The 9,594-nt window shown below is 44.5% G+C and overlaps 1 long non-coding RNA gene across 2 annotated transcripts; it reads left to right on the top strand.

The window, feature by feature from the left end:
- Positions 1-719: 719 nt before the first annotated feature.
- LOC146029960 (uncharacterized) lies at positions 720-1,957 on the top strand. 2 transcript variants are annotated; one of them, XR_014455501.1, is made up of 4 exons: positions 720-799; positions 906-1,028; positions 1,283-1,372; positions 1,802-1,957. It is a non-coding gene; the product is annotated as an uncharacterized LOC146029960 (long non-coding RNA). The 2 variants fall into 2 exon arrangements; XR_014455500.1 differs by having other exon boundaries at positions 1,124-1,372.
- Positions 1,958-9,594: the final 7,637 nt, after the last annotated feature.

Raw genomic sequence — 9,594 nt, 5'->3', positions numbered from 1 at the left:
TCCACTGCACAGACACGCACTCTCCTCCAGCCGGAGTCGAGCGCTCGGTCCCCGGTGACGTCATCGCGACATCGCGTCAACGCGACCACCCGGAAGTAGCGTCCGAGCAGGCCGCACTTCCATCGGAGCGGTTACACACTTCTCAAGCCAGCCGGGTGAGCATCCCTCACCTCGGAGTGGCACCCACAGCTCAGGACTTCAGCACAAGCACCGCTGCGCAACACTCTGCAAGAGCATCACTGGGGTAAGAATCCTGGGAGCGGGACGCCGCCACCCAGCACAACCCATACTACCATCAAGTGACTTTGCCTCCAGCCCCCCCTTTGCTGCTGTTTGCTCTGGACTGTACTCCCACCCATTTGCCCCACTCACAACCCCTTCTCATTCCCATCTGCTCGCATAAGACATAAGCCTGCTGGTTTATGGTTAAAGGGTTCTGCTGACCCCTTACACCCGCAAGGGCTTATCACCAGCAGCTTTCACATCGTCCCCACCTGTATGAGACATAAGCCTGCTAGGCTTATGGTAGAAAGGGGCCTGCTGGCACCCCAATTCCCCCACGGGGCTCATTCAAGGTTCACCCTTACTTCTTATGTACATGTATTTGCAACTATAGAAATAAAAGACATTTATTGATTTCACACCATCAGTATTGTGTCACTCATTTACACATACAAAGGAGAGCGCTTAACTAAAAACCTCTGATGTTTAACTATAGGCCGAAAATTAAAACCATATACCAGCTTATTTACTTCCCCAATTGAAACCTGGGAGTAAACTAAGGGATCACACATTGAAGGTATGTACCCACCATAACATCGTACATCTTAATTGATCGACTAATTTACATCTTGGTTAATTGACTGACAATTAAGTGGGAAATTGATTAAAGTATCTACCTTTAGGTTTAAATTGAAGATTCTGCCTTTATTGGCCATCCTTGTCTACCTAATTTTCATTCACTGGCCTTTGAGCATCATGTCCCCATGAATATCCAGTAGTGTATGGGACCACTTTTTTCATAATTGGTATGTATAACTAATGGTATAATCTTTACGGTCACATTTAAAAAGCTAAACTGTCCACCTTTACTTATATACCTGTATACATATATAATCTCTAGGTCCAGTTCTATTTTAAAAAGAAAGAAAATAAGAAAAAGTTCTTTAATTAAGGATCAAAAAACAGGTACTCTTATCCTCTAAATAATTAATTGATCACAGAATAGCTTATAAATTAACAATATATATGCGATATAGTAATTAATGCACTTTATTTGCAGTAACTACTTTCAGTACACTTTGAAAATACAGTGTGAATAAAAATTATCCCTACTATTCTACAAGCTAAAAACAACTTTAATTCAATTAAGGTATGCCAAAGTATTTATTTATTCATAATTTGCATTCCTGACAAAGTTCTTATTGAAAATCTCAATGATTTAATAATTGTCAATGCCAACAGACTCCTAGTCATTTCTTCTTCTCTCATCCTCTTGTTCTGATTCCCTTCTGTTCGCCATCTCTGTCTTTTCCATTGTTGTTTAATCAAAAAAAGATTGTAAATTATTACTAATGTCTTTCCTATTTTATGTACCGTATATACTCGAGTATAAGTCGACCCGAATATAAGCCGAGGCACCTAATTTTACAACAAAAAAACTGGGAAAACTTATTGACTCAAGTGGGACCCTCACTCGACTATAAGCCGAGGGGGGCTTTTTCAGCATAAAAAATGTTCTGAAAAAGTAGGCTTATACTCGAGTATATATGGTATTTACAATCATGCTCTATTTTTATAGATTCATACTATAAGTATCAATCCCCTGATGAAGTCTCATAAAGAGACGAAACGCGTCGGGTACTTGGTATGATCCTGATTCAAAGAGAATACTCCTTTTCCAAGAGCACTTGCATTTTATGTGTTTTATAAATAAATGTTTTATACTTAATGAGAAGTCTTGGATAATAATAATTGGTACTTATGTATTATCTGGGCTCCCATGTTAAATGCACCCGATTTTTTCATACCCCTATTATCCAACTACGCATGGAGTTGATTTTATATAGTGTGGCGAGCGCAGCGAGCCACCGCGCCCGAAGCGTGGCGAGCGCAGCGAGCCCCGCGAGGGGACGCGGTCTCATAAGAAAAACGGGAGCCCAGATATTACATAAGTACCTAATAATTTTTTTACATTGATTGGAAAGACATAACATATTATATTGTCTAATCACTGAAGGGCGCCTAAATAACACTATTGGGTTGTATATATATATATATATATATATATATATATATATATATACAGAAAAGGAACAGAGTGCGCTAAAGGTGAAGGTACACAACTTTTCCTCAGTTTTTAAAATGTATTCAATAAAAGCCTACAATTCGGCTCATACAAAATACACAATACATATAGTCATTTAGAACTAACAATTGACATGTAGGGTGAGATTTAATAGGATGAGAGATTCAGAAAGTGAGAGATTTTGTGAGAAATCTCCAGTTTTTTTAAAGCGGCAATCATTTACACTGCAAAATCAACCTGGTTTAGCAGTGTAAATGATTGCCGCTTTAAAAAAACTGGAGATTTCTCACAAAATCTCTCACTTTCTGAATCTCTCATCCTATTAAATCTCACCCAATGTATAATATTCCAATACAACAGCAGGCCCAACGCGTTTCGTCAACTACGTGACTTCATCAGGGGCGTTCGATGACTTGGTTGACACAAATACAGTTGCACTTCTTGCAGTATCTCAAAATGATTGGGTACAAAAAAAGGGTATTTTTTGTAGGAAAATATTTTTCACCAGATAACAGCGCTCTTGTTAAAACTGGCCCATACAAATACACAGTGTTTTGTCCCAATTACACTGAGTACACCCACTCAGTAGCAGATGTCAACATCCAGGTCAGATAATGCTGTGTGACCAGGAAGTAACCTCTAGTGTATCAAGTGGCAGAAACAGTCTCGGCTAACAGGGGGCTTTCAGAGTTGCTGCTAGCCATCACTAGGGCACGGACATTTAGGTACTCTTTTCCATTTTATATATATATATATATATATATATATATATATATAAAAATACGGAGGTCGGTCGGCACTCTGGATGACTGCTGTGAGGGACCGTGTTGCCTTCCCTGTGGAGATTAGGTACTGAAGTGGAGAAAGAATGGGCGGCACTCACGGATTTGAATTCAAAAAACCCAAAAGCGTGGCGAGCGCAGCGAGCCCGCGAGGTGCGGCGGTACACATCCTCCTACCTTTTCATACCCCCACTATCCACGTCGGCGTGGAGTTGATTTTATAAAGTGCCCGAAGCGTGGCGAGCGCAGCGAGGCCCGCGAGGGGACGCGCATAACTTCACAGGTACCTTAAGTGAAGCACCCCACTGTTGCATATCATCCTTATTGGGAGTGCGGACCTACCTGCTTTATATATATATAAATATACATATATATATATATATATATATAGTGAAGTGGAGAAAGAATGGGCGGCACTCACGGATTTGAATTCAAAAAAGCAACTTTTAGTGCAGGTGTCACGAAAACCGACGTTTCGAGGCTTCTTTGCCTCAGTTTTCGTGACACCTGCACTAAAAGTTGCTTTTTTGAATTCAAATCCGTGAGTGCCGCCCATTCTTTCTCCACTTCACTATATATATATATATATATATTTATATATATATAAAGCAGGTAGGTCCGCACTCCCAATAAGGATGATATGCAACAGTGGAGTGCTTCACTTAAGGTACCACACGTGTACCATATATAAGTCTGTGGGCTAATCGTTATGCAAATCAGCGGAGAGAGCACACTCCAGTAGTTCAACAAGGATAAGTGGTTTAATACATCACCATCATATATATATATATACAGGGCCGGATTAAAGCAGGGGCAAAAGGGGTCAGTTGGCATGTATTTAAAAAAAATAGCTAAAGGTTTTGTGCATGGCAGTGGGGTAGTGCTGCAGCTTCACCTATCTTCCAGTGTGACAATGATTATTGGTGCTGAGCATGGGGTGCCAAGGCACACTGACTGCACAAATGTGCATTAGTGGGAGTTGACTAAGGTTTGTGTTGAGCTCTGATTGGTGGAGCTCATTATATGCTTCTCAGGCTCATGGAAGACAGCAGCAGCAGCAGCCTAGTCATGGGAGGGTTTTTAATCAGAGGCAGCACTGGGACTGTGAAGGGCGGTGGTACGCGTCCTCTGACCTTTTCATACCCCCACTATCCACGTCGGTGTGGAGTTGATTTTATAAACTGTGCCCAAAGCGTGGCGAGCGCAGCGAGCCCCGCGAGGGGACGCGCATACCTGTGAAGTTATGCGCGTCCCCTCGCGGGCCTCGCTGCGCTCGCCACGCTTCGGGCACTTTATAAAATCAACTCCATGCCGACGTGGATAGTGGGGGTATGAAAAGGTAGGAGGATGTGTACCGCCGCACCTCGCGGGCTCGCTGCGCTCGCCACGCTTTGGGTTGGCGGCAATAGTGGGGTGGCGTTAACAATGAGGGGGGGTTTTCAATTAAAAATTGGGGTTTTGGGGCTTTTTACATAGAAATCAATGTAAAATTGGGTCTCAGGAACCAGATTACATTGATTCCAATGTAAAAATCTTGTCGATCGCGTTGATGCGATTTGGTTGGCATGCGATCGACGCGATTTTTGCGGCCGCGATCAATACAATCAAAATCACGGGCGCCGTGCTAGGAAACAAGTACCCATTGTTGCATTCCATATTGTACTTTTTAGTATAACATATAAAGTCAGTATATGTATGCCGATTATTGTTATTAATTAACTGGTCGGTGGCCACCCAGTATCTTTTATAAAAAATTTGGTACTTCTTTACTTTCACGGCGCCACTAGAAATCGCGGGCATCGCGGCCATTGAATGCACTAAAAATCGGGTGCGACGCGATGCCCGCGATGCCCGCGATTTCCCATAGGGACCAATGTTACATTTCTCAATTGACCCGATTTTACTGTTCAATGCCTCAATTGACACAATTTTTCCATAGGAAACAATGTTAAATGGCCCACAGAGGCCAAATAGCCACCCTGAAGTGTGAAATGGCCCCCACAATTGTTAACGCCACCCCATGATCAACGTGAACCCGAAGCGTGGCGAGCGCAGCGAGCCCGCGAGGGGCGGCGGTATGCGTCCTCCGACCTTTTCATACCCCCACTATCCACGTCGGCGTGGAGTTGAGAATAGAATAGTGTGGCGAGCGCAGCGAGCCACCGAGCCCGAAGCGTGGCGAGCGCAGCGAGCCCTGCGAGGGGACGCGGATACCTTCACAGGTGAACGTGTCCCTTCGCGGGCTTCACAGGTATCCTCGTCCCCTCGCGGGGCTCGCTGCGCTCGCCACTCTTCGGGCTCGGTGGCTCGCTGCGCTCGCCACACTATTCTATTCTCAACTCCACGCCGACGTGGATATTGGGGGTATGAAAAGGTCGTAGGACGCGTACCGCCGCCCCTCGCGGGCTCACTGCGCTCGCCACGCTTCGGGTTCACGTTGATCGTGGGGTGGCGTTAACAATTGTGGGGGCCATTTCACACTTCAGGGTGTCTATTTGGCCTCTGTGGGCCATTTAACATTGATTCCTATGGAAAAATCGTGTCAATTGAGGCATTGAACAGAAAAATCGTGTCAATTGAGAAATTTAACATTGGTCCCTATGGGAAATCGCGGGCATCGCGTCGCACCCGATTTATTAGTGCATTCAATGCCCGCGATGACCGCGATATCCTATCTGTCCTAATCTAGTGGCGCCGTGAAAGTAAAGAAGTACCAAAAAATTTTTACTATATACTAATAACAAAAAAATCAATATTTATATTGGTGCATGTGCATTCATCCGTGGTGCAAATATTTTAAAGAAACAGCGTGGTGCTTCCATTGCTTTTATCTATATATATATATATATATACATAGCAGGGTTCCAGAAAGTCCAAGAACAGACACGGCACTGCAGCTTTTGATGAATCAATACTTTGTTTATTTGCCTCGACGGGCCGTTTCGGGGCATACACCCCTTTCTCAGGAGAATGCAAATACAAAGAATACAAGCAACATACAGCGTTTAAAAGGAGAATTGGCGCCACACTCACCTAATTACCTGCAACGCTCATCCCACTCCACCGCAGCTGACAGGCGCGCACAGCAGCGACGTATCTGGCTCACACCCATCTACGTCACTGCCATAGCAACGCGTCCCAGCCAACGGTAGCTATGGTGATGGACGCCGCTACTTAACACCGCCATCAGACAGCGCACGGAGTACAAGCCAGGAGGGAGCGCACACGGCGTCTCTCACTCGGACGTGTGCGCCACCACCCCACATGTCTCCCCGAGCTGTCTACCAGTATCGCTACCCAGCCCCCGAGTCCCCCCGTCTGAGACCTCCCACGTCTCAGCAGGGACACATCGCAGGCAAGGCAGGACCCCGGTTATAACGGTGTCAGTATTGGCAATCAGGGGACCGTCGCGCCGACAAACCTACACATACATTACATAACTAACAATTAGGCACCATGTGAATATCGCAGAAAAATACCAACATTCTATCAAAAATACATCAAAATACATATCAAAAAATGACACAACATCTCATTTCACGAGAGAAGAGTATAGTTAGGAAAAAATGAAGCATAAGTTTAAAAATGCTAACACCATATGTCGACAATGATCAAGTTACCTCCTAGCATGTGCAAAACTACTCCATACGATTCTTTCATTAAGACCATATGGAGAAACTGTTTTTAATCTATAAATCCAGCTAGCTTCTAGTTTTAAAAGTTGTTTAACCCTATCGCCGCCACGGTTGGATTCTGGTACATGATCTATTATTTGGTATTTCAGAGATGCCAATGAGTGCTTCATCTCTCTGAAATGCACAGCCACAGGTTGATCAGATTCTTTACCGGCTATAGCAGCCTTAATAGTAGACCTATGCATCCCCATTCTTTCTTTAAACTTACGGGAGGTCATCCCTATATAACACATCTGGCATGGGCAGGTTATCATATAGACAACGAACCTTGTGTCACATGACACCACATGTTTAATCTTATACATTTTGTCAGAGTGTGGATCTTTAAATTCACTCCCAGCAACAAGCTGACTGCAGGTCACACATCGGGGACAACGGTAACAGCCGGGTTTCTTAACCTTCACATGTGGATTAAAAGTAGAGAAACCTGTACACAGGTTACAGGTTTCTCTACTTTTAATCCACATGTGAAGGTTAAGAAACCCGGCTGTTACCGTTGTCCCCGATGTGTGACCTGCAGTCAGCTTGTTGCTGGGAGTGAATTTAAAGATCCACACTCTGACAAAATGTATAAGATTAAACATGTGGTGTCATGTGACACAAGGTTCGTTGTCTATATGATAACCTGCCCATGCCAGATGTGTTATATAGGGATGACCTCCCGTAAGTTTAAAGAAAGAATGGGGATGCATAGGTCTACTATTAAGGCTGCTATAGCCGGTAAAGAATCTGATCAACCTGTGGCTGTGCATTTCAGAGAGATGAAGCACTCATTGGCATCTCTGAAATACCAAATAATAGATCATGTACCAGAATCCAACCGTGGCGGCGATAGGGTTAAACAACTTTTAAAACTAGAAGCTAGCTGGATTTATAGATTAAAAACAGTTTCTCCATATGGTCTTAATGAAAGAATCGTATGGAGTAGTTTTGCACATGCTAGGAGGTAACTTGATCATTGTCGACATATGGTGTTAGCATTTTTAAACTTATGCTTCATTTTTTCCTAACTATACTCTTCTCTCGTGAAATGAGATGTTGTGTCATTTTTTGATATGTATTTTGATGTATTTTTGATAGAATGTTGGTATTTTTCTGCGATATTCACATGGTGCCTAATTGTTAGTTATGTAATGTATGTGTAGGTTTGTCGGCGCGACGGTCCCCTGATTGCCAATACTGACACCGTTATAACCGGGGTCCTGCCTTGCCTGCGATGTGTCCCTGCTGAGACGTGGGAGGTCTCAGACAGGGGGACTCGGGGGCTGGGTAGCGATACTGGTAGACAGCTCGGGGAGACATGTGGGGTGGTGGCGCACACGTCCGAGTGAGAGACGCCGTGTGCGCTCCCTCCTGGCTTGTACTCCGTGCGCTGTCTGATGGCGGTGTTAAGTAGCGGCGTCCATCACCATAGCTACCGTTGGCTGGGACGCGTTGCTATGGCAGTGACGTAGATGGGTGTGAGCCAGATACGTCGCTGCTGTGCGCGCCTGTCAGCTGCGGTGGAGTGGGATGAGCGTTGCAGGTAATTAGGTGAGTGTGGCGCCAATTCTCCTTTTTAAACGCTGTATGTTGCTTGTATTCTTTGTATTTGCATTCTCCTGAGAAAGGGGTGTATGCCCCGAAACGGCCCGTCGAGGCAAATAAACAAAGTATTGCTTCATCAAAAGCTGCAGTGCCGTGTCTGTTCTTGGACTTCCTGGAACCCTGCTTTGTATGTATTTCTGCAAAGGCACGCAGCCTACGTTGAATTATTGGTGATAGTGCCGGTCCAGTTGGACATATATATATATATATATATATATATATATGTCTAATGTCCATAAGTCTGAGAAACACTGCCATCTGCTAGCAGAGAGTGAAACTACATATCTTTCTCACACATGCCCCACTTTGCCCCATCCGCCGGCTACCACAGCGATAATAATCGCATATGCTGTAACATATGCGATTAGAAAAGTGGGGTCCTGTGAAGGGGGCTGCAGGCTTAAATCAGGGTTGAAGCCCGGAGAGGAGACTTTCCTTTCCCGATCGGGGGCGGGGCTTGACTGTGACATCATTAAGCCCCGCCCCCCATTACGGGAAATAGGAGAAATGACTGATCTCCATGGAGGGGCGGGGCTAAAATTACACGATTGTGCCATTTTAGCTCTGCCCCCTCCTCTGAGACCCGTGGATTGCGGCATTTACATGCCGCGATTCGGTGGGCTCAGGGGGGTCCCCCAGATTCCGGGTGGCCGGGAGGGGGACCCGATTTTCGGGAGACTCCCGGGAATTCCGGGAGGGTCGGCAACCCTGGCTTAAATGCATTGATCAATTCATGAACTAAATCTCCACTATTTATTAATATCAGTTCATTTAGTGTGTGCAGAGCCCCTACAATGTCTGTTTAAACAATGTGGTCACAAGCCATAGGGCACCCCAAAACTAGGAAAGGTGAGTGCCGATGTTTAGTGTATACTATATATATATATATATTTATATATAATATCTTTTTTGGGGGGGGGGGAGGGGTCACTGACACTAGTTGCAATTATGCTGTGCAGCTGTAAATGCGGTACTTGGCCAGATGCCCGTCCAAATAGGAGTCCCAATACACTGCTTTGCCCAAGCCCCATGATGCTCTTAAGATGGCCCTGCTGAACACTGCTGGGTCCTTGAGTGAAGTGCTCTTATAATATTGTTTGTTTTTATTCCAAACAATCAGTATAAGAATATCAAAATAGTACAGCGTACACTAAAAATGTCAAAGTGTAATAATATTAATATACTGTGAAGTTTTTTAGTATACAGTACTATTGTATTTTGG

Source organism: Crinia signifera, chromosome 1 (genome assembly GCF_055691185.1).
Source record: "Crinia signifera chromosome 1, ASM5569118v1, whole genome shotgun sequence".
NCBI lineage: Eukaryota > Metazoa > Chordata > Amphibia > Anura > Myobatrachidae > Crinia > Crinia signifera.
Note: the sequence above shows the minus strand (reverse complement) of the source record. Positions and strands in the feature narration are given on the sequence as shown.